This window comes from Panthera tigris, chromosome A1, assembly GCF_018350195.1.
Source record: "Panthera tigris isolate Pti1 chromosome A1, P.tigris_Pti1_mat1.1, whole genome shotgun sequence".
NCBI classification, from domain to species: Eukaryota; Metazoa; Chordata; class Mammalia; order Carnivora; family Felidae; genus Panthera; species Panthera tigris.
Window position 1 is genome coordinate 191,595,409 of NC_056660.1, and position 24,347 is coordinate 191,619,755.

Sequence of the window (24,347 nt, forward strand, 5' to 3'; positions counted from 1 at the left end):
GAACCCTGAGCTGGCAGTCAAGAAATCCAGGGCTCTCTCTTCTAAGCATCCCCACCCCCCACCAGGACCAGCTCTGTCCTCAATGACCTGCAGTCAATAGAAAGGTTAGCCACTTAGGAAAGACTCTGCTGCTCTCCAAGTTCCCAAAGAAAACATGAGACCCATTTGACTCAATGTTCCTTTTAGGAATTTATCAGTACAAATTAGACAAATGTTTAAGAGTTATATACAAAGCCGTCCATAACAAAAGTGCTGTTTGTAAGTTCAAAAAATTGAAAACAACCTACATTTCCAACAGTAGAAAACTGGCTACAGAAATTAAAGCTTAACAATTTTTAGAGCAGGGGTGCCTAGGTGGCTCCATCAGTTGAGCGTCTGACTTTGGCTCAGGTCATGATCTCATGGTTTGTGGGTTCAAGCCCCACTTTGGACTCTGTGCTGACAGCTCGGAGCCTGGAGCCTGCTTCAGATTCTGTGTCTCCTTCTCTCTCTCTGCCCCTCCCCTGCTTGCACTCTACTCTGTCTCTCTCTCTCTCTCAAAAATAAACACTAAAAAAAAATTTTTAAGCAATTTTTAGAGCAGTCATTAAAAAGATAATGCTCTACTAGAGATAAAAGATGTGAAACACAGTAAGTGAGAAAAGCTGCAATTCTATTTTTATAAAGCAAAGAAAAAATGTGTATATGCACATATTCACAAGAATTCTGGAAGGCCATATAACTAAGTATCATCAGGAGTAAAGTAGTATGTTAACAGTGATTTAATCCTGTTTGGAATTTTCCAGTCATTTCAACGAGACATGGGCTTTTTAAAAAGAAAACCTTTGTTTGTTTAAAGGAAGAACTCTAATAGGTCTGGTCCCTTCTACACCTACACTTGCTTTCCCAACACACTTCTGAAGAACAAGGGTTTCTAAACCCTTCCTCCCTCAGAGACCCACGGGAAAGGTACATCCTGGGGCTCTACTCACCCACTTCTCTCCCATCATGTTGCCCCACAGTCCCTGAACACAGAAATCTGCCTAGCTGGTCTCAAAAGGAGTTTTCTAGTCCTTGAGCACACCCATGTTCTCTTAATGAGTAGAACGAGTCCCTGCCTGACTCCTAACTATGAGCCCATGGCATCTTTGGCTTCCAACCCTTACCAGAACCACTGCCCCCTCAAGACACCCCTCATGCCTTGTGAGAGCTGGAGCTATGGAACCCAGCCCACAACATCCTCTACACCCAGTACTGGATAGTGGAGACCCAGAAATCTCTCAGTGCCAAGAGGATGGAGCCCATAGATCAGGGAGCTACTATGCACCGACTTTCTTGCTGATCCTCGGTGGCTCTGAGAAGCCTAATACCACCCAGTTCCCAGACTAGGCTGGTGCTTCAAACCACATAGGGGTGCCTGGGTGGCTCAGTCAGTTAAGGGTCCGACTTCAGCTCAGGTCATGATCTTGCAGTCCGTGAGTTCGAGCCCCACATCAGGCTCTGTGCAGACAGCACAGGGCCTGGAGCCTGCTTCGGATTCTGTGTCTCCCTCTCTCTCTGCCCCTCCCCCACCTCAAAAATAAATAAAAACTAAAATATTAAAAAAACAAAAACAAAACCAGGACTGGGTAGAGGGAGCCACCCCAGGATCATCTCCCCTGACTATACCTGAGTTACCGGAGTAATCACTTCTCCAAGGACCCCCCTGCTTGCTATCAGGACAAGAGCAGGCCAAAGGACCTGCAACTTCAAGCTCGTTAACAAGACGTGGAAAGGGCAAATCGGGCTCATAGGGCAAGGTGTTCCTGAAGACTTTCCTCGAAAAAGTGAGGCAAAATTTTTCAGGGCATTGTCTGTTTCTTCTAATAAAAAATAAACCTAAGAAAAACTCTTAAAATTGGAAAGAGTCCTATCCTGCGATCACCCTGCCTGACACTCCATTTGCCGAGATCACAAAGGGACGTGGTAAAGTACTGAAAGTTCAGTCTCTGATTAATGGGAGAGTCATCCTGTCATCCTGGGAAATGTCCCCATTCTCCCACTAGCCCCAAGATGACTGAGGGAATATGGCTAGTCTGAGCATACACAGGAATATTCAAGTAGTCCTGTGTGAAGTTTGCTGAAAAAGGCCCATCCCTAGCTAGTCTCCCTCTGCCCCCGGGACCCACAGTGCCCTGCTCTTGCTCTGCTCACAGCTACATCCTCACGCTGCCCCCGCTCCAAGGAGGAACAAAGTCTCCCAGACAGACAGAAAAGTCCACTAGGGAGAGAGGACTATTTCTGCCTTTACGTAAAATTCCTAGATCTGTTAAGATCCTGTGGGGCTTAAGCAAAGGCAGGAGGGCTCAGTCAGATGCACGGCTCTCAGGCCCTGCGGGAGACAAGAAAAAACGCTCAGCTTTTTGACTTCAATTACACATCCCTTTCTGGGTCCCCTCCCAGCCATCCTCCTTCACCAGGTAACCAACCAAGAGTCTCTCTCCGGCTCCCTAATATAAAGGGCCTAGCATCTGAAATGGTTCCCAGGGAAAACCAATCCTTTGCGCAGGTGCCAGTCCCTAAGTCCAGCATCATCCCAGCCCAAACAGGGAACAAGCCCCTTCCTCCCACTTCTGCGTTCTCAAACTTGTGCCAGCTGCCAGTGACCAGAGCCCAGCTCAAAAAACACTAAACTCACCACTCTGCATCTGCCCAAGAAAACGACTGTAGAAGGTGAGAAAAAAGGACCCATGGTTCTAATGCCCCCTGTTTGCAGATAGGGAGCAGAGGCCCTCAAGGGGCTTCCCTAGAGAAGAACCAGGATGACAGCCACAGGTCTACACTCTTTTTGTTTAAGTGCTCCCTCCAGCTTGCCACAAATCCCATGTGGCCACTGGTAGGGTCAAAACTCTTTCCTGGGGGCGGCTGGGTGGCTCAGTGGCTCGGTCTGTTAAGCATGAGACTCTCGATTTCAACGCAGATCATGATCTCACAGGTTCGTGATTTTGAGCCCTATGTCGGGCTCTGTGCTGACAAGGCGGAGTCTGCTTGGGATTCTCTCTCCTTCTCTGCCCCTCCCCCACTCGCACTTTGGCTTTCACAAAGAAACAAACAAACAAACGACAACCCACTACTTCCTGGTGCAATCTTAGGGCGCTTCCCTGGTGTTTCCTGGTAAACAGGGTTACTGAAGACAGGGAAAGGTTCTCATGTACAGAAGGAAGTAGAACTGTGGAGAGATGGACCCTACTTGAGGCCCAGCATTCTAAGGGAGCCGGATGGCAGACAGAGGCCCTAGGAGTACCTTCCTCCTGATTAAAACAAGTTGGGGGCTAACAGGCATCTGGAAAAGGAGAAAAGCTACTTTCCGTCCCACAGGAACATCCTGAGCCAGGAGCCAATACTCAATGACTCTAGTTCCAGGGGGTGAAGGGGCTTCCCTAAATACACACATGCATTTGTGTATTAAATGAAGCACACCAGAATCTCTATGTGTGGTTGTGGAACACCAGAAGACTATGCACCTGTATCTGCACGGCAAACCCACTCTTTTTCCTTCAGATTACTGAGAGCGGTGGGGACCAAGGCAGCTAAACCACTATGGCTAATGGAGGATACCGGGAAACAAGGTGGGGCAGAATGTGGGCGTTGAGGGTGGGCAGGGCAGAGAGCGGCTCCCCCTGCAAAGCGGAGAGGCTGACTGCACAACACTGACTATCTAACCCTCTGAGATTCTCTCTTCCTCAACTGTCACCCCTTCATTCAAACACTTGTCTAGGAAAGCAGAGAGCCCATCATAAGAACATGGACTTTGTCATCCACTGCACTTGGCTGGAGGCCCTACATACTCTGCCCCTTGACAAGCCCTTTGAGTTTTGTTTTGTTTTGTTTTGTTTTGAGAGGGAGAGAGGAGGAGGGAGGGAGGGAGAGTAAGAGAGAGAGAGAAAAAAAAAAAAACACGAGTGGGGGAGGGCCAGAGAGGACGGGAGAGAGAATACCAAGCAGACTCCGTGCTGTCAGTAGAGCCCATTGTGGGGCTCGAACCTATGAACCAGGAGATTCATGACCGAAATCAAGAGTTGATGCTTAACCGACTGAGCCACCCAGGCACCCAGAGAAGCTTTTTGAACTTAAGTTTTCTCATCTGTAAAACTAAAGTCACCATTATCTCATAGGACTGCTGTGACAGTTAAAGGAACAGAGCATAAGAGTGCTCAGCATATGGTAATGCTAAATATTTCAATTCAGATTCACACACCAAGTTTACTATGGCCAAGTAACCCTCATCCTCAGGGTTAAAGAGAAAAAGAGACCATCAAATAATCTCTTAATAGGAAAAGAATCAGATCAACTCCTGGGAATCAAGTGGTTCAATTCACTGATTCAGATTACAAACGCCATCCCCTGTCCAGCTCCAGCCTGGCCCTTCTTCCGGACACCGCCCTCCAGAAGCCGTCCTGGCTCCAGGGCAGGTTTCCCAGGGGAAGAGGAAAGAAAGAGAGAGGATTCACCACAAGTCCTGGGGGGCGGGGGGGGGGGGGGGGCTGTGACATCAGCCCCTGCTGCAGTAGAGGAAGGAAGAGCACAGGGAAAGCCTGGAGTTCCCTTTCAGTTGAAGAAATTTAGTGACTCAACTTTTTACTCAGCATGGAAGAGGGACAGAGCTTGCCCTCCAGAATCTCTCTCAGCCTACCCAGGGGCCAAACCCATCAACACCCACTACAAAGCCAGATAAAAAGAAATATTTTCTATGCTGTCTTGTTCTAGAAACATCCTAATGCTGCTGACCCTTTGAAATAAAAGCTACCCAGAAGGACTAGATCTAGGAAATCTAAGGAGCAAAGACTTGGTCAAGCAATGGGAAGCCAGTGGTTTTTAGGGTGAGAAGGCACACGGGTGGAGTCAAACTCTTCAGGTCATGGTAACAAAGAACTAGTACGAGGGAGAAGCTGGAAATGAGACTGGGGGACAAATGTGGGTAAAAGGCGAGACGGGCCTAGGCCGGATGGGAGAAAGCCTGTGGGACTGAGAATGGATGGTCAGAGATCTCTGCCTCAGTGCCAGAAGAATGGGGAGGGCCAAATGTTTATTTTGGGGCTGGCACCATCTCCTGGAGATTGGCAGCTGAATAGGCTGAGTTTACCCTAACCAGAAAGAATTTCTACTTTGGGGAACAAGGTTATTTATTAGGCTGTATTTCTTGAGTTGACACTCACCAACTTGCTAATCTGTATGTGGCCATGAGGTCAATCTCCTCAGGGACCCTCTCAGACCTCAAGTAAAGTGTCCCTCCTACATGCTCTCACGGCGCTGGAACCCTCACCCCCTATGTGGCTCCTTGAGGCCAGGAAGCAGACTGTTCTGACAGCAGTAATCCCAGGGTCTAGCTCAGGGCCTGGCAATGCGCTGACATTTGTTGAATGAGTGGTAAGTTCACAAAACCCATCTCCTCTATGATTTCACACCAAGGAAAGAGGCTTTGCTTTCCGAGTACTAATTCCTGAGGCTACAGCTTCATCCTCCACCTTCAGCCACAGCTCTCCGGAGGCAAAGAACGAGTATCGTCCGCACTGCTGGCTTCCAGAGGAACCCCACGTCCAGCCCTGCCTTGACTCTGAGGCACCTGATTACCTGAAATCAGAGCTGGGTCCTAGTCCAGACTCCAGCACGCTTCAGTTGTATAATCTTGGGGGGCAATACTGACCACCCTCTCCACGTCTCATCTTCCTCGACTGAACAAAAGGTAGTAACATGAGGTCTGGAGGGGTGAGGAGAGAGAAGGCAAGACCTCAACCACTGAGATTTCTCATCAAAGAGATGCTAGCAACAAGCTGTGGTGATAATATTAACAAGTGCATACGATATGTACTAGGCACTTACTAGGTGCCATGTGCTGTTTTAACACTGAGCTTGTTTTTCTAACTGGTCTCATTTTATTAAAAAAATATATATTTTTTAATGTATTCATTTTTGAGAGACAGAGAAAGACAGGGCATGGGCAGGGAAGGGGCAGAGAGAGAGGGAGACACAGAATCCAAAGCAGGCTCCAGGCTCTGAGCTGTCAGCACAGAGCCCAACGTGATGCTTGAATTCACGAACTGTGACACCATGACCTGAGCTGAAGTCGGACGCTCAACCGACTGAGCCACCCAGGCGCCCCATAACTGGTCTCATTTTATAAATGAGGAAACTAAAGCACACGGTGGAAAGATTATTTGCCAAAGATATTTGCAAACTGAGACCCCAAATGTGGAAGGGAGCAAAACCATCTAAGGGGAAGGTGAGGCAGAAGGAGCCTGGGTTACATCGCCCAACTGTGCTCATCCCTCCTAAGCCAGCCTGAGGGCAGAGTCATGGAGGAAGAGTTCAGGGACCACAGGCCTTTCAGCCTAACCCCACTCATCCTAACACCCCTTAAGCAGAAACACTCTTCTACCGAGTAAAAAGTACACTGGGTTAACTTCCGCACCTTGTTCACCAGTTCTTGTCGCTGCCATTGCCGCCACTTCTCAGAGGTCTCTCTCTGCCCAGCCCTCCTGCCCCGACTTCCCCCCAGACCCCAGACCTGCAGATGAAACACAGGAAGGGACTGGAGGGCATCCCTGCATGCAGGAGAGAGAGAGAGAGAGAGAGAGAGAGAGGGAGGGAGAGGGAGGGAGGGAGGGAGAGAGAGAGAGAGAGAGAGAGAGAGAGAGAGTGTGTGAGAGTGTGTGTGTGTGTGTGTGTGTGTGCGTGTGTGTGTGTGTGTGTGTGTGTGTAGGGGGCTTCAGAACATCACACCATCTAGAAGCTCTGCTCAAAGGAAGCTGCCAGCCCCAGTGTGAGCCCCTTGGCCTGGGAGGAGGGGCAGGATTGCTGGGTTCCAGTCACATGATGCTGCCTGGCCTGGACCAGGCCCAACCTCAGTAGACTATCTTTAGCCTGTGGTGACCCAGGCAGCCTGATGCCCCCACTCTTCATGATCAGACATGGAATCTGCCCCCACAGCTGGTCCTAGCCCCTAAAGTCCGACCAAAAGCTAACTAATAATATTACAACTGGAAGACACAAACAGCCAGTGAAGCCCCTGGTCTCCAAGTGCCAGCACCCTAACACAGCCTTTCTGAAGAGCACATATGGTTCTAAATAGAGCAGTAATAATAGTAACAACCCCCTTTTACAGGGCGCTAGTCTAAGTTGTTTTGTTATGTGTGATTCTACTAAATTGCCTCAAAAAGACACTATTAGTTCTGTCACTCAGAAAATGAAATGGAGGGAAGGAACTTGCCTAGGGTCACACAGTATATATTCTGTGTGACGTTATTCACACATCTCAGCATTATTTTCAGATTTCTTCCAAGGAAGCCTTCCCTGTTGAGTGCCCATTATAAAGAACTACCCAACTAGCAACTCTGGATCAAGTCCTAATTCAGTCTGTAACCTGGGGTCTTCAGAGCCACCCCCTGAAACAGCTGCACTTGTATCTCAACCTCACTAATCAATTACTGAGCCTGTATTACATACATCCTTGGAAGGTGCCAAAGTTCTTTACATACGGTAACATTTCTTTTTCACAACCGTTCGAGAGAGGTATGATGCTGTTTCCAGGTTATAGAGGAAACTAAGGCTCGGAGAGGCTAAATGACTTGTCCACAGTTCAGCAGGCTATGAACTTCCAGAGCTGGGACTGAATCCCAGGTACTGCCTAACCCTACCCCTGGGCTTTGTCGGCCTATAACACATCCTTTGTGGACAATGATTGCAAACTCCATAGGGTGGGGATCTCTTCGGGGATCTCTTCCACCGTGCCCATTGGCCTCTGAAACCCAGGGTTGCAGCATGTACATGGCAGGCCCACAGTAAACATTTACCAAATGAAGCAATTTACAGAAGCACAGGTGCTTCTCAAAGAACTCTGAAAGGGAAGAGAGGTTAGTGCCCCTCTGCATTATGACTGAGCAGCACACAGCTGTACAGTCCAGCAGCTGCAACCCCTTTGAGGTCTAGACCTGCGTTCTGTACTCAGAATTGGAATCAGGGTGCTTTAATCCAAACACTACGGGCCAGCCGTGGAAAACAGAGGACTGCGAGGGTATGTGGCAGACGAGCCAGCACAGGAACTTCCCAGAGGTCCCAGACTTAAGCCCCCAGGCCTCGGGCCACACCAGAAATCACAAGTCTGGCCGGCAACCCCGGCGAGCTGGGAAGCACAGCTATAGCTAAGGGGGTAGCATCTGTGCAAAAGCAGCCAAGGCTCTACCCTCAAACACAGACTTAGTGTTTCCAGAGCTTCTGAGTTTTCAAGAAAAGCAAAAAAATAGATTAAAAAGAAATTTCTGGCTTTATAAATACTGCTAATCAATTCACATTAAAAAAAAAACAAAACAAACAAAAAAAAAACCCTCTTCCATGCATCATATTCTGCTAGTGGGCTCCTGAATGCTCTCTTGAGGGACAGGCCAAGCACTGGGCAGCTGGGCCCTGGATTTCAGGAGCCACCCCTTTCAGGAAGGTTTTGAGGCACAAGTAACCCTCCACTGCCCACCTGACTCCATTGTTCTGATGTGGGAAGCTGCTGACCTCAAAGCTGGTTTTCCCCTGGTAACCCACCACTTCAGGTAATGCAAATTCACTTTTATTGTCTTAATCTAGGGCATTCTCAAGAGGCTTCTGAGTCCCCGCCTTCCCCAAATTACTTTGGATTACCACTTTATTGGAGTGGAGAGGCTCTCAGACCCAGCCAAGACTAGAAGGGACTTGAGAACTCTTCTCCTTGTAGAGACAGGAAAGCTGAGCCCAGGAGGGACCAGGCTGTGCCCAAAGTGCCCAGTAAATTGTTGTGGAGTTGGCACCAAATATCCAGTTCCTGCCTCTAAATCCAGAGCTTTTCCAGCCGGTGGGAAAGCCAACTTCCTGCCTCAACAAAATACGCTCTGTTCACCTCGACACTCACTCATGGCATAGGGGCATATCATGCATGGGTGAGGTGCATGCAATGCAGGTTCAGAAACCCAAGCATTCCAGGAACCGCCCTGCTGTTTTTAAGATCAACAATTTCTCACATGAAATTGTAATATATGACAGAAAAGGAGGGGTGCTCTTGTTGAAATGGATCTCGGAGGGGGACCTCACTTCTGCCCCCATCTTTTTTCTTCACACTTCTCCCGGGAAGGCCAAACCTCTCGGCTCCCTCTGGAAGATGTGGGGTAGGCAAGTCCTGATCACTTACCCATGCAGTATGCCAGGTTAGGCTCCCTCACTAGCCCTCAGTTTCCTGCTCTCTGAAATCATTGAGCCCTAACAGCTCCAGCCCTGCAGGCTAGGTATACTTGGCAACAGGAAAATCCCAGAGAAATGGAAAAGACTTGCCAGGTATCCCAGAAACAGATGACAAGTTGGGAGGTCTTAGGTATGGGCTAGTTATACTGATCCAGCTCAAAAAGGCAGGCCTTGCTTCCCAGAAGCAGTTGATCTGCCCCTCTTGAGGGGTCTGGGCCAGGGGACTGCTTCAGTGTCACATGCTACAGCCCGACTGGAAAAGAGTAGAGCCCTGGGATGCCATAGATGGGGAGACAGGGGCTGCCCCACCTGCAGACACCCCAACCCTCCTCACAGATGTTCTCAAAGCACTGCCAGGTACCCTATTACTCTACAGTCCCTTCCCCTTCAGCAAATGTAGTGGGGGGGGGTGCCGGTCTGAGTTCTATCCAAAACCCACTCTATCACCAATTTACCAGGCTGCTGGGCTAAGAACAGGACAGAGCAGCAGTTAAGAGCATGGACTCAAGTTCACCCAACGATGTTCTAACCACCAGTCTGCATGAAATAAGTAACCCACAGACCAGGGGACATGGTTAAATCAGACCAACCTTTCGTGGAGCTTGTAATTTGATAGGCATTAACTGGGACACACAAGAATGAGCCAAACAAGCAGGTTCATGATGGAGGCAAAAAGACAATTTACATGGGAAATTCTAGCATCAGACTTAATCTCTCATTGTGAGGTTCATGATAGCTGCTAGCTCACAGATTTACAGCTTAAATGACATCATCATGAAACACAGAACTATCATAAATACATGGCTATTTTTTTGGCTCTTTGAGGCAACTCCTGAAACTCTCTAGTGCTTTAAAAAAGAGAGAGATGGATAATGGTTGCCAGATTTTTAAAAAATCTCTAAGTGCGCGTTTCATATCAGCAAGTAATTTTTCCTATGCAATATTTGGGACATCTTATACTAAAAAACTATCCACCATTTATCCGAAATTCAAATGTAATTGGGTGTCTGGTATTTTTATTTGCTAAACCTGATGACCACAGGAAGGAAGGAAGGAAGGAAGAAAGGAAGGAAGGAAGGAAGGAAGGAAGGAAGGAAGGAAGGAAGGAAGGATGGAAGGACGGACCACTGCTCATGTTCCATGACAGTGGGGTAGTGAGCAGGGCCCTGGGCTAGGGAGTCAGGAGACTGGATGCTGGTACTGGTATCCTTGTGGTGGGAGATGGCCATGAGTTCCCACCTGGGTGTCTTCAGTCTCGCCATTCAGAGGCCTGTGGTTGGGGTGGAGGGGAGCCTGTCATCTGTGGTCCTTCCAGGCCTAACATGCTTTGATTTTTATCCCTGTATTCACTGATCATCCTAACTACAACTTAATTGAAGCCAGCTGTCCAGGGGCACAATCTACCTCCAAAACCACTGCTACAAAGTACATCAGCCCTAAGATTTTAATATGCAGAACTACCTATCCTCTGAGGAGCTTATCAAAATGTAGATTCCTGGGTCGCACCCTCCAGAGATTTTTGCTCAGAAATGGTAGGGCCAGGAATCTGGTAGGTAATTCTAAGTTAGGTTTTCTCTGGACATACTTGGAAATTTTTTAACTTAACCCAGTGAGTTTCAACTGCTAATTCTGATAGGGGTTACCAGAACCACAACACCACATTTAATATTTTAAAATCAGGGCTACACTTCTTAAACTGGTAGTGGGTACATGGGTTGTTTTAATATTTTATATTAATTAAAATTAGTATTTATCATATCCATATATTTATAATTAAGTTTAATATAATTAATTTGATGATTAAAATTAAAATATTTAATATTTTTAAATTTACATTTATGTTCTTTTTAAAAGGTACACTTAAGTTCTTTTCTAAAGATTTTATTTTCAAGTAATCTCTACACCCAACATGGGGCTCAGACTCACAACCCCGAGATCAAGAGTTGCATGCTCTGATATAGCAGGGCTGGTCTGATGGACATGGAACCCAAGCCCCCTACCCGTTAACCTTCCACTCAGCTGGAGTTTCTGAGCACAAGACTATATGAAAAACCCTCACCTCACAGCTGTGGAAACTGGGACCAGTGAGCTAGCAGGCTGGCAATACCACTTGGCGAAGAGGGGCAGGCTTGGTTTAAATGCATACTCCTGGAAGTCCCTCAAGTTCCAGGAATCAGTCTGGTGAAGAAGGCAGAGCTTGGGCATCTGCAGTTTTAACAAGTTTCCCATGCAATGCTGATGCCAATTAATGTTAGAACAGAGACTGCTGGGAAGGAACCCTGGTCCCCAACCCCCAGTCCAGGGCCTCATGTTTGCAGACACAAATGACCTGGCTCACAAGAGCAGGAGGGAGAATGTTTTAATTACACACACAAACAGCAGCCACAGGAGGGGTACATGAGAAGCACATCCCCTCCATTTACCCCAGTCCAATCTCTAGCATCAGGAATCAAGACTGGTAAGGCCAAGAAGCCATAAGCTGAGCGTCCTGACAGATGGGAGTTCACAAAGGATCAATCTGGGCTGGGTTCGGGGTTCAGTTTCACAACAGGCTCCAGACTATGGCTGTGCAGAAGAAGAACGGAGGCTCTGAAGGGAACAGCTTGCCTGCCTCCTTTAACAGCCAGCCAGCCTCCACGCTCTTAGGCTAAGCCTGCTCTTTGCTCACCCAGCGCCCTGAGGCCTGGGTCCGCTACACAATAATGGCTATCACTAAGCATTCACCTCAAGCTTCCTGTTGCAGGATTTTTGTGCATTTTGACCCTCACAATGGTGGAATTACCATCCCAGTTTCAGCGACTGAGTAGCTAGCCAAAGTCACACGGTGAGAAAGTATCTGACCTAAGGATCTGAAATCTCAGACTACCCTAGGCCTCTTTCAGCACTGCAGGAGATCAGTATTAGGTTCTCAAAGGTCTCCAGCTCAAACCTGTGGGCCCAACAGGCAACTGAAGCCACCAGCACCAGAATCCACTTCTCTGAGACTATTAGCTTACTTGCCAGGTGGGGATGCCATTCCTCAGCACAGGGGGAAAAGGGCAAACACAGTCAGGAATCAAAGCACTGTTTATCGAAAGGCAATGCTCTAGGGTCACAGGCAAACCAAAGGCCTGAGCCCTAGCCAGCACCAAGCCCAAGAGGATTTTGCCTCCTCCAGCAGATCAGAAAGGAAAGGATGGAGAAAACTGTAAATACCTTATAGTACAAAGGACAGGGAAGAGAGGGGAAAGCGTGGTGGAAAAAGCAGGGACTTTGTATAGGTTCTGCTATGGGGCACAGGAGAGCTGAACAGAGCATAAACCACCCATCCAGGTAAACTACCCTTCCTTACCCTTGTTGACCAGGGCTAATCAGCTTTAAGATACTTCCTCATGCACCATGGTATCTAAGTCTCAAACAGTCTGAGGTAGGAAGATGCAGTTCTCCCCAGAGCAAGCTTCCTGACTTGTCCCAAGAATATCAACTTGTTTTTTGAGATCCCAGCCCTATGTTCCGACCAGCCTATTGTGTCACCTGACCATTGGGAACTTGGGTATGGAGGGGTCTGTGTGCAAGGCACTAGGGAAGCAGTGGTGAACAGACCGTCTCTATGCTCTCAGGGTTCAATTTATACAAGGGCTTTAATGTGAAACTCCACATGTGACTACTTGATCTTGACTGCCTGGGATGCTGTATCGAGGATCCTCAGGTAGTAAATGGGCTCAAGAAAAGCCTAGGATCAATTAGCAAGTCTCCCAGGAATGTCATTTGGTAATGACTAAGAAAATGCTCTTCTTCTCAACAACTATATATGACACACACTATGTACCGTGGATATAGAAAGTAGGTAAGATTACCAAGGACCCAGCCCATGAAACTAGTAGCTGACGTTTAGAGCTGACATGGGTGTGGTGGGCTCAACATGCTTTCCGTCCAAAAGCCACTGGGTCCTCACCTCCGAAAAGATCTGCAACCCTTAGGCGTGGGCTATTCTAGAGGAATTAAGGCAAGCCCCAGGAAGAACAAAAAGCAGAAACACAAGTGAGAATTAAGGAATGGGTGCCTCTGTGGAAAGAACACTGGGCTGGGAGTCAGGAAAACTGCCTACTTCACCCCCAGCAGCAGGGAGGTGCAATGGTTAAGAGCCTAGGCTCCAGGGGCACCTGGCTGGTTCAGTGGGTCCAACTCTTGATTCGGCTTAGGTCATGACCTCACTGTTTGTGGGACTGAGCACTGATCAGGCTCTGTGCTGACAACGCAGAGCCTGCTTGGGATTCTCGCTCTCCACCCCTCCTCTGGTCGTGCCCGCTCACTCTCAAAATAAATAAATAAACTTAAAAAAAAAAAAAAAAAAGAGCCTGGACTCCAACAGCTCTTCTACCTTGGTGATTCTGGGTTTCTGTAAATGGGAATAGTTTCTAACCTAATGGGACTGTGAGGACTGAATGAGTTGATATTTGTTAAGTGCTTGGAAACGTGCCTAGCACATGGTAAGCATTCAATATTTGTTTGTTAGCTATTATCCTGGAAGTTTAGAGGTATCTCTGTGTATCCGAGCAGGCTTCATCACTGGTTTGTCTCACAAAACGGGCCTGTACAACTTTAATTTTTTATTTTTCATAAAGGAATTCTCCCCATGAATTCAATAAAATTCACTGCAGAGGATTTTTTTAAAAGGCCACCGACAAATTTTTCTACCCCACCCCAAGCTCAGTTTCTGAGGTGAGCTTCCTATTAGGTACCTAGTTCTGGAAGTTTGCTCAGTGCCCCTGCCCCCACCCTTCCCAGAACCATGCTTTATGCTCTAGCTTAAAGAGCTCATCAGTAAAGCAGAGTAGAAGGGTGGGCCTGTTTTCAGGAAATTTAGAGCATTTCTGGGCAACACCTCCTCCATTTGGGCACGCCTTCCTGGCCTTCTGAGGGCTCAGGGTGTGTCATCCGCTGGCCCATGTGGGGGAGGGAAGCCAACTGGAGGCTGGTCAGCTGGAGCCCCAGGAGCCCCAGCATGTGCTTGTCAGCCCTAGAGGCTGGTGCTGCCAGACCTCATCCTTTCCTCATCCACACTCTTGCAGCACTGACAGTGCAAAGGGCTCCTGTTTCTCCTTCCCTGAAAAGAACAAGGCAGAATGAAAAAAAGACCCAGCACGGGCATCATGATTCCCTTAGTGCCAAGTGGGAGACTCTGGCCAAGACACAGCCTCAGTTTTCTATAAAAGGAGAAGCCAGATGGCTTCCAGAGCCCCTTTGGATTCTGGCCTTCCTCAAGTCTACAATCTCCAAAGAGCTGCTACCTCAGAGGGGCAATGGCAGTGATGATGCAAATCAGGGGGTGGGATAGAGAAGGCCTGGAATGGCAGAGAACATTCCAGAGAACTCCCAAGCCTAGCTGCAGCCAATGGGGAACTTCAGCAGCCTCTCCACTCCCAGCCAGCAGTCCAGCATTCCCAGGCTGCCACTGCCCGCACACTCCTTTCCCCATGCCTGGCCAGAGGGCCTCCGGCTCCATGGACAAACTGCTGTGCTCATAGCTCCTGGAAAGATTGACAAGAGTCCCACATCTTTAAGAGGGGGCCAACAACCACCCACCTCAAGGGCACTTGTGAAATATGAATAAAGAAGTGTTTACACGTAAAGTCTTCTAAAGTCTTAAGGGCTATCCCAAATGCAGTACCAGTCCTTTCAATCCAAGGAATTGATGAAGAAGACTAGACCCTAGGATAAATAAATGGATGGTGGCTCAGAAACCTCAGCTTTGGTAGCTGCCATCTTGGACAGTATCCTACCTCAGGCAATAGAGCTCCCAAAGGAGTACAAACGAAGCCATCTCCTCGTTCCCTGGAGCAGGCCCCTCCCAGCCTGTGGAGATTTGGCTCAGTGCTCCTGGGTGTCACAATAAAAGGGGAGAAGCCCAGCCTCCCTGGATCCTCAAAACCTTAATCATCGGGGCGGGGGGGGGGGGCACCTGGGTGGCTCAGTTGGTTGAGTGTTTGACTCTTGATTTCGGTTCAGGTCATGATCTCAGGGGTTCATGAGTTCAAGCCCCGCATTAGACTCTGTGCGGACAGTGAGGAGGCTGCTTGGGATTCTGCCTCTCCAGCGCACATGCTCTCAAAATAAATAAACAAATAAACTAAAACAAAACGAAAAACCTTCAGCATCAGCAATCCAGTCCCCTTTACCTGAGGGCTAATCCAAGGTCTGTTGCTCATCCCCAGCCCTCCTACAAAGGGAAAGGGGGTGGCCAGTGGCATGTAAGTGATACACTTAGAAGGGAGCCCCATTTTACAGTCTGAAAAACTAAAGCACAATTTTGTGTGTGTGTGTGTGGGGGGGGGGGGGTGGGGTGGGGGGGGGGTGGGGAATGAAACCAGGCTCCTAAACATCTCAGACCTGCCAAGGAATGAGGTTCCTGCCACCCAAGTGGTCTGGTGTGAAGCAGGTACATCCTTGCAATAGCATCACGGGGGCAGGGTGATTTGACAAACTAATCAATTATTTACAGATGTCTAAGTCCCGACCTCATCCAGGTCAAACCATATCCCTCTCTGCACCTACTGTGGCCTAGCTCCTCTTTTCTCTACTGCTGACCAGCCTCCACTGGGGATGTACTGTGGGCTTGGGAGCACCCCAGAACAAACCCAAGTGAAAGTCTCTGCCCACCCCACACAGGTTTTCTTTTCTTTTCGTAATCTGGCTGGTTGCAAACCCAAGCAGTAAGCTGTTGGAGGGCAGGGGAGTGTGGTGGAAAGAGCACTGACCTGGGCATCAGTGTGCTTGTGTCTGAAACACTGCATCCCTGCATGACCGCCTCAGTCAGTAGCTTCCCCGATGTGGGCCTGCTTTCGTCAGCAAAGTGCGTGGTGTGTGCAGACATATGCACGTGGTACGTGTGATTTCTGGACTGGGCTCAGTGCTCTCAGATCAACTCCAGGTGCCTGCAGGGGGCAGCGAAGGAGTGGAGGCTTCAGAGGCGGAAGAGCTGGGGTGTGTGTGCCTGCCAGCTCCTCAACCTCCATCATCCGGAAAATGTTCTTTTATTATCAAGGGCTGCTTTGAGGATTATAAGCAGTTAAGTGCCCTTGAAAGCCTATGTTTCTAAGTGGGGTGGGAGGGAGAATCCAGCTCATGAGATAGTATGATCCCATTTTTTAAAAAGGCTTGTACGTATATATATATATATTATATATATATATATATATATATATACAATATATATATATATATATATCATACATATATGTATCACTCCATCAAAATATAGAAACGTGCTTTCCAATACAACAGTCGCTAGCCACATGTGGATACTAGCACTTGTTATGTGACTAGTCCAAATTGAAAAGTGCTTTGCGTGTAAAAGACCCACCAGATTTCAAAGACTTAGTACAAAGAATATGAAATAGTTCACTAATAATTTTTATGTTCATTGTATGTTGAAATGATAATCTCTTATTTTGGGTTATATCATTTAAATTGTCACCTGTCTTTACTTTTCTAGAAATAGGACTACTAAAAAATTTAAAATTATATATACAGCTTGCGTTGTATTTCTATTAGGCAACACTGGTCTTAAAGGATGTGGTTGCTTAGTAGTGTTTATGGTGGCTCCTGGACATTTTTCTACAATGAATTGGTGTTGCCTGAATAAGCTAAAAAGATTTTCCCTTTGAAAGAAGTTAAAAGGCCCAACACATAATAGCAGTTCCCATCCCCTTTGGGAAGAGCCAGCGAGCCTCCCGGTGCCAGTAGAGGGCCGCCTCCCACCCCCCAACGGGCCCAGAGGCCATGCCTGAGAAACCACAAGGTCAGCAGGGCCCTTTCCAGCAGGCTGCACGTGGCCTGACAGAGCTGAAGAGGAACCTCTCTGGGGGAAGAGGGGCCAGGGCTCCTCTGCAAGATCAGAAGTTCCAGGGCCTGGCTCACACCCACTAAAGGTGGCCAGGGAGCAGAACTGGGAACTCCAGGCTGGGCCACTAGAGTCCCGAAGAGATTCTTGCTACCTGAAGATTTGTGTGGTCCTCCCTCTCCCAGAAACAGTTTTCCAGGTGAAGTATGTATACTTCTGTGGTCTGGAAGAACGCAAAGTCAGATGCTAAGTACTGCAGAACTGTGGAGTCAGTCTGCCATGGGCTGGAATCCTAGCTATGTATAAAACACTGCGTGGCCTTAAGCAAATTACTGAACCTCTCTGAACTCTTCTGTTTTCTCATCTGTAAAATGAGGATTATAACTCCAGATCCCACAGCACTGTGGAAATGAACCTAGATAATGAATGAGATGGTGTGGTGGCTCACAAGTTTGATAATCATGTCAGGAGTGGAGGGTCTGGGGCAGTCTGGCCTGGCTCCCTGGCCCATCTGTCCTCAAGGCAAGCTACTTATGAGGCAGATTCTAGGACATCTGGCTAAGCCCAGGGACATGATAAAGGCACATCAGTGATAGATGAGCAAAGCATTCATAACCACAGGACCCAATCCCTTTTTACAAGTCAAGAAATGAAGGTCCAGCCAGGAGAAACAAGAGAGCAGGGCTGAAAACAGAACTTGGACCCACAGACTTTGCTCTGACCCCACCCTGAAGATCTTACCTGAAACAAGAAAGCCACTGCAGTTTCTGACAAGAAGTCGGAACAGAAAACTGTGACACTGAGAGCTCGTGTCGGGCTTGTTCCCCATCCCCAGGCCCTGCCACCCCTGCCCCAGAGCTCCTGATGGTGCCCCCATGCCATTCCCCCACACTCTCACTCCACCTCCACCCTGGGGCATGGAGCCTGAGACAGGCGTGGGGGTGGGTGGGGTGGGGAGCCGCCAAGCGTGGCAACACCAACACCCCTCCCGGCCCTGCGGCCCTGCAGCCCAGAGACCCAGAACCAGGGGAATGACCTCTGCCTGCCTCAGGCCATCCTCTTCTTATTAACGGGCACAATACAACAATAATTTGCTTTTGGACAGACGAGAGGAAGTAAGAAACAGCAATCAGAAAACTTCCTCTTTAAAGTAGGCTAAGCTCAAAGGAAAACAGTAAAGTAAAAAAAAAAAAAATCAGGCCCGGTCACCATGCCATCCTCCATGCCTTTCCACCTCTTCCCTGGACTTCTGTAGAAGTCTCCAAGCAGTCTCCCAGCTTCCGATCTGGCCTCTCCCTGCCCACGCACCCCCCCCCCCCATCAGTCCATTCTGCATAAAACAAAGTAACCCTCAGGCAGAAATTGTATCATGCTACCCCTCTCAATGCTTTCAGAACAGGATCCAAACTCCCTAAGCTGGCCTCCCAAGGCCTCTTGCTTCTGAGTTTTTGAGCCTCTCACCTGTCATCCACACAGGCCTCTTGGTCCTTTCCTTGGAGAACTCTGAACTCATCACCACTTAGTACTTGGCTGTTCCTCCAGGCAAGAATACCCACACCATGCTATCAATCCCATCTTGGCTCACTCACCCTTACAGGCATTCCCTGATGCGGAGTTTGAAGCTGTCCTCAGTCGCACATCCCCAACACTTCTCTAGCACACTGCCTTACTCTGTTTCTTTCACGGCCCTTACCGCTACCAGAAGCTGCCATGTAGTATTAAAGATGGCTGCAAACTGACACTCCTCCCACTGAAAGGCCAGGCCCATGACTCCTCTTCATTCCCAGCAGGATCCGTAACCTGTATCATCACGCCACGGTAAAAGTGACGTTGTGCTAGTTAGTGCTCAGGTCTGGGACCTCAGAATACTGACATCTACTTCCTGTCTCTTGGAAAGCTCTGTCTGGGAGCATAAGCCACTGCACAGTAAGTCATACTGCTCTGAAACCAGCACATTGGAGAGGGCACCTGAGAGCCCTCCACTTCCAGCTAAACTCAGACTTCCAGCCATCCCTGCCTCGGTACCAAAAATGCTAGTGAAGCTTGGTGGGCCCTCCAGACCAGGACAGACACCACTCTAACACTGCCATACAGAAAAGAACCACCTGGTTCAGCCCTATCCTAATCCCAACCTACACACGAATCGAGGAACAAAATGGTTGTTTTTTTATGTTACCAAGTTTGGGGTGACTGGGTAGGCAGCAATAGATAGCAAGAACCACCCCGTTGGTTTACTATGTCTCCCCACTAGAATGTAAATTATGAAGGCAGCTCCCTTCTGTCTTGTTCCCATCAGTATTGTCCTGGTCTAATACTCAGTAGGTTACTCAAATAAATGTGTTGAATGATTTTCACTTTGGTGGTAGCCAACTTAGTTCCTTTCACACAAAAGAAGGTTAGGCTCAAGCCCTAGTGTTTTTCTTGACTGGCCTGATGATTCTGAATACTCAGTCTCTTGAGATGGGCCAGCTTCCTTTCCACTGAGCCAGTTAATACTTTGACCCCAGCCTCCACCAGACTTTGGTTCTAAATCTCAGGGCCAGAGCAGGGGCTCTCAGTAACAACCCGGTGTAACCAGGTACGAGATGGCGAATCTTCTCAAGAACACTTCTGTCACCAGATGTGCCACTACTGTGTTTTTTTGGTATGTATTTTTTAAAGTTTATTCATTTATTTTGAGAGAGAGAGAGAGTGAGAGAGCGCATGAGCAGGATGGGGGCAGAGAGAGAGGGAGAGAGAGAGAATCCCAAGCAGGCTCCACACACCAACAGTGCAGAGCCCGATGTGGGGTTCGAACTCACAAACCATGAGATCATGACCTGAGCTGAAGTCGGATGCTTAACTGACTGAGACACCAAGGCACCACCACTGTTTACACACTACTATGAATACTCACAACCTTCTGGGGCAGCTCATCTTAGCCCAGCATTTTCCAGAAGCCTAAGGCAGAATGCCTCATGTCTAGGCAGAAAAATCCCACAGCCCTGGCCAAGCTCTCAGGATTAACACTAAAGCCGGTCCAATCAGGTGAGGGAAAGCAATTCCCTTTAGAGGAAATCTTTCTCAACACACTGTAGTCTTCATCTCCAAATTGATATAAAGAACTTAACCCTAGCAGGAAAGGACCTTGAAAGGTCTTCAGGCTTAACCACTTTCATTTACAGAAGAGGAAAAGGAAGTCCAAAGAGGTTCATCAGTAGGTTGCCCTAAGTGTTTTAGCAAGTAAGTGAGCCAAACAGCTGGGACTAAGAAGGCTGGTCTCCAGTTTCCTGCCCAGAGTTCTCTATTCTACCCCTACTACAGCGCTCACACCGAAAATGGTATGAGAAGCAGGCCTGCCTTGGTGAAGACTCTCTCCAGTGTCTCTGCCCCCAGCGAGAATTCAATGCACCAATGACACACCAATGATTCGAAGCCAGGATCTTTTTCCTTTTCCATCTGAGACCTAGTAACATCTGCCTTGGCCGCTCCCACACCTACACAGTGTTTGAGCTGGAAGAGACCTTAGAGATTGAGATTAGATTCCATATCTATTTTACAGATGGAGGAAAGTGAAGGCTCAAGGGGACCTAACATAAGCCAGTTTCCCCATCCCTTAGCCCTCAGACAGCTTTCTATCACTGCTCTGGAACGTCAGGACACAATACCCAGTGGTGTCCTGGGTACAGAGTCCCCCTCTAGGGCCTCCAAATTCTGCCCTAGGCCTTAAAGTCTTCTCTACCTTCTCCTCTCAAACTCTTCTCCCATAAGGATGTTCTTCAATTTGCGGGCTGGACAGACTACTATTCTCCCTACTTTGTATGATGAAACATACAAAGTCTGGGCCCACAGGCTACATGCTGGTGTCCTTGTCTAAAGTGGAGTAGGTACTGCCACTGGACAGCAGTCATAAAGGAACAAAGGTTCAGCGTGGCTAGATCTTCTCATTTATTTCTATAACAGCTTATTTTTTTTAAGTTTTTTTATTTATTGGGTGGGGGTGGGGGGTGGGGGGGAGAGGAGATGCAGGCTTCCCCGTGCACCAGCAGGGTAGGGGTGGAGAGAGGATCCCAAACAGGCTCTGCACTGTCAGCGCAGAGCACAGAGCCTGATTCGGGGCTTGACCTCACAAACTGTGAGATCATGACCTGAGCCAAAACCAACTGAGCCACCCAGGTGTCCCATAACAGCTTTACTGATGTAATTCACATGCCATGTTATTCATCTATCTAAAGTACAAACAAAATTCAATGGGTTTTCTTTGTTTCTTTGCATGTGGAGTCTACTCTCTTAAAGAGAAGCTCCAAATTTCTAGGTTTCCAGATATATTTTCTTGATTTTAAAATATAGGTGATTAAACTTTTTAAAACACAAGACCAATCAAAACCTGTCAGTAGGCTGGATTGGGCCTGAGGACATAAGGTGAGGAATGCCCATTGGTGACTTCTGCCTTTCAGGATGTAAGTCCCAAAATGACAGCCCCTGAATTGTCTACCCATGGATTTCAGGGCCTGACACCTATAAGTACTCAAAAACTTCTGAATGAACAATTCTGGGCAAGTACTCTGCAAATTTGCAGCTGCAGAGAGAGCCCTACAGCACATTACCATCCAACCTGTTTAAATATTATCACCACATCAAGAAACTCAGTACCTCCTATGGCAGCTGATTCCACATGGGGGCACTGCTGCTAGAAGTTATTACTTGACCCTCTACCTCCCACCTGCCATCAGAGCTCTACCCATAGGGCCACAGGAAGTAGGTCTATTCAAATGCTGTATTTCAGAACCGCCAGCATTTCCACCCACCCCAAGCTTTGATTCTTTGGGAAAAATAATCCTAGCTCCTTCAACCATTCCCTCCTCACAGAAAGGTGCATGCATCCCAGTGAGCTGCCTCCTCTGTGTGTTCCTGATTTCCTGTCTCCCTCCCACATTCCCTAGCAGCAGCATCCGGCTTCCCACACCCAACTCTGTTCTCACCGCGTCCAAACTCTACCCCTACACTCAGCTCCACTTCGGAGAAAACCTAAGCCAGGCTATTCCATGCACATAATTGGTATCTCTTCCTCATGCTGCTGTTAATACATATACAGAGAACAGGAAAAGCAGAGGCCTCCACTCCCCCATTCACCCCTAAAGCTGGAGAAAGCCATCAAAGACAGAGTAGGGGGCGGGATTTCACTGCAAACCACATGAGTCCATTTCTTTGACATTCTACTGCTAGTGCATTCCTAAGCACCACAATTGTGGGCTTCTTGCTACAGGATTATAACCCCCACGGACTCCTTGATCCCCCTCTACCAGAGTTGCCTGACACCCCAAGACAGGGTCTGAAGAGCTGGCTCTAAGAAATAGCATGGGCTGCCTTCCCATGTATGCTCAGGACCCAACAGAAGGGATCAAGGGGCAAAGGATCCAGGAAGACAGAGAAAGGCTGGCTTTGGCACCTGACTTCTGTTTCCAGAAGACAACTTAGGTCAAAACCAAGTCCTCAACACTCTCAGAACTATCACTTCTTATTATCTGCCAGGCTCCGGCTAAGCTCTCATGTTCACCTACCCCATTTTCAGCAAAGACTCCAGCACATGAGGACTCCAGATATAACGCCATTGACTGAAGCCTAAAAGTTACCAACCTGTCTAAGGACACCCAGTTGCTAAGCGGCTGGGGCTAACGCAAACTGTGCCTGACGGACTCCCAAGGCTCCATTCAACCACCCCATTCTACTTCTTCCTCCAGAGGTGGAGTGAAAACTGAACCAGAGTGGGAGCCAAGAGGCTTGGGTTCAAGTCTCTGCCTTTCTCTGAACTGTGATTTTGAGCAACTCCTACTTCCTTTCTAGGCCTGAGGTATACAGCCTGTAAACGAAGGGTTTAGATTCAATGACTTATGGGGTCCCTTCCAGCTCTACATACTCCTTCCTCTCACAAAAAAAGGAAAGGAAATCCCAGCCCCTGAGAGCACAGCAATGGGGTCAGAGTTGACAACTGGACACTGGGCTGGGTGAGCATCCTCAGGGACTCACTACAGCAGCCTATCTGTGGGCAAATGCAGACCCACTACTCCCAGCACAAGTCTAAAAACAGCTGAATTAAGCTGAAGGGAGGTGCCTCTAAAGGAAAGAAACTTCGTGCATGTGGCTATCTGTGGAAAAGCCTGCAGAGCGGCTGACAGCAGGCGGTCTAAGCCTAGGAAGTCCTGCGGCACGGGCGCCTCCCCTGGTGGAGATGGGAGTTGCCACGCCACCTGCAAGCCTGTCCCCTGCCACTACTTCCGGCGCTTCCTCCTCTTTCTGCTTCTCCTGCTGCATCAGTGTCAAGCGGGCTGGTGGCTCTAAGCTCAAGCATGAGCTCAGCTTAGGCCAGTACATCAGAAACTGTGCTTCTTCCGACAACTGAGATGCATTCCAGTAGTGCGGCCTTCTGAAAGGTCAGAGAAATCCCATAAACTGGAGCTGCTTGCTCCCTACGCCTAAAGGATGACAGCTGATAATTGCCCAACAGTTAAGGAACGACTTGGGAATCTGCTCCCTTTTGTAATCTGGGAACCTTGCCCCAAAGGATCAGGCAGGAAACCCCAAACCATCTATTCTTAAGAGGTTCTCATGTGGCCAGAGTAATCTTTCAAAAAAAAAATCTGACCATGCCACTCTCTCATTTAAAATCTTTGATGACTTTCCAGGGCGCCTGGGTGGCTCAGTCGGTTGAGCATCAGACTTTGTCTCAGGTCATGATCTCACAGCTGTGTTCGAGTCCCATGTCAGGCTCTGTGCCGACAGCTCAGAGCCTGGAGCCTGCTTGGGACTCTGTGTCTCTGTCTCTCTCTGCCCCTCTCCTGCTTGTGCATGCTCTCTCAAAAATAAACAAACAGTAAAAAAATAAAAATAAACTGTTCTCTGGTTCCTATAAAAAATAAAATAAAAATTTAATGGCTTTCCACTGCCTTCCAGTTAAAATCACAATTTATCTAAATCATCTACAGTACAGCCACAGGGAATTTACTCAATTCCCTGAACCCCAGGGCCTTTGCTCCACCAGGAATGAGCTTTCTTTCTAGTCTTTTTCTCAAATAACTCCTATCTATCCTTCCCATTTCAAGCGATTTAGCCACTGCTTCCTCCAGAAAGAATTCTCTGACCTTGATTGACTTGGGTGCCCCTGCTACACTCCCAGAGAATCTCACCACCTTCTTACACAGCACCTTCCATACTGGATTGTGAGTGCATGTGCTTCTCTCCCAGCACAGATTTGTTATTCACCACGGCATCTTCTCTGCCAAACTCAAAATGTGCTGTGAGGCTGTCAAAGTAAGAGATTCATCCATTCATT

At 48.2% G+C, this 24,347-nt stretch overlaps 1 protein-coding gene across 3 annotated transcripts in view; it reads right to left on the reverse strand.

Moving 5' to 3' along the window:
- The window catches only part of LARP1 (La ribonucleoprotein 1, translational regulator), a 53,621-nt gene that overhangs the window by 21,213 nt on the left and 8,061 nt on the right, over positions 1-24,347 (reverse strand). The window lies entirely within an intron of this gene.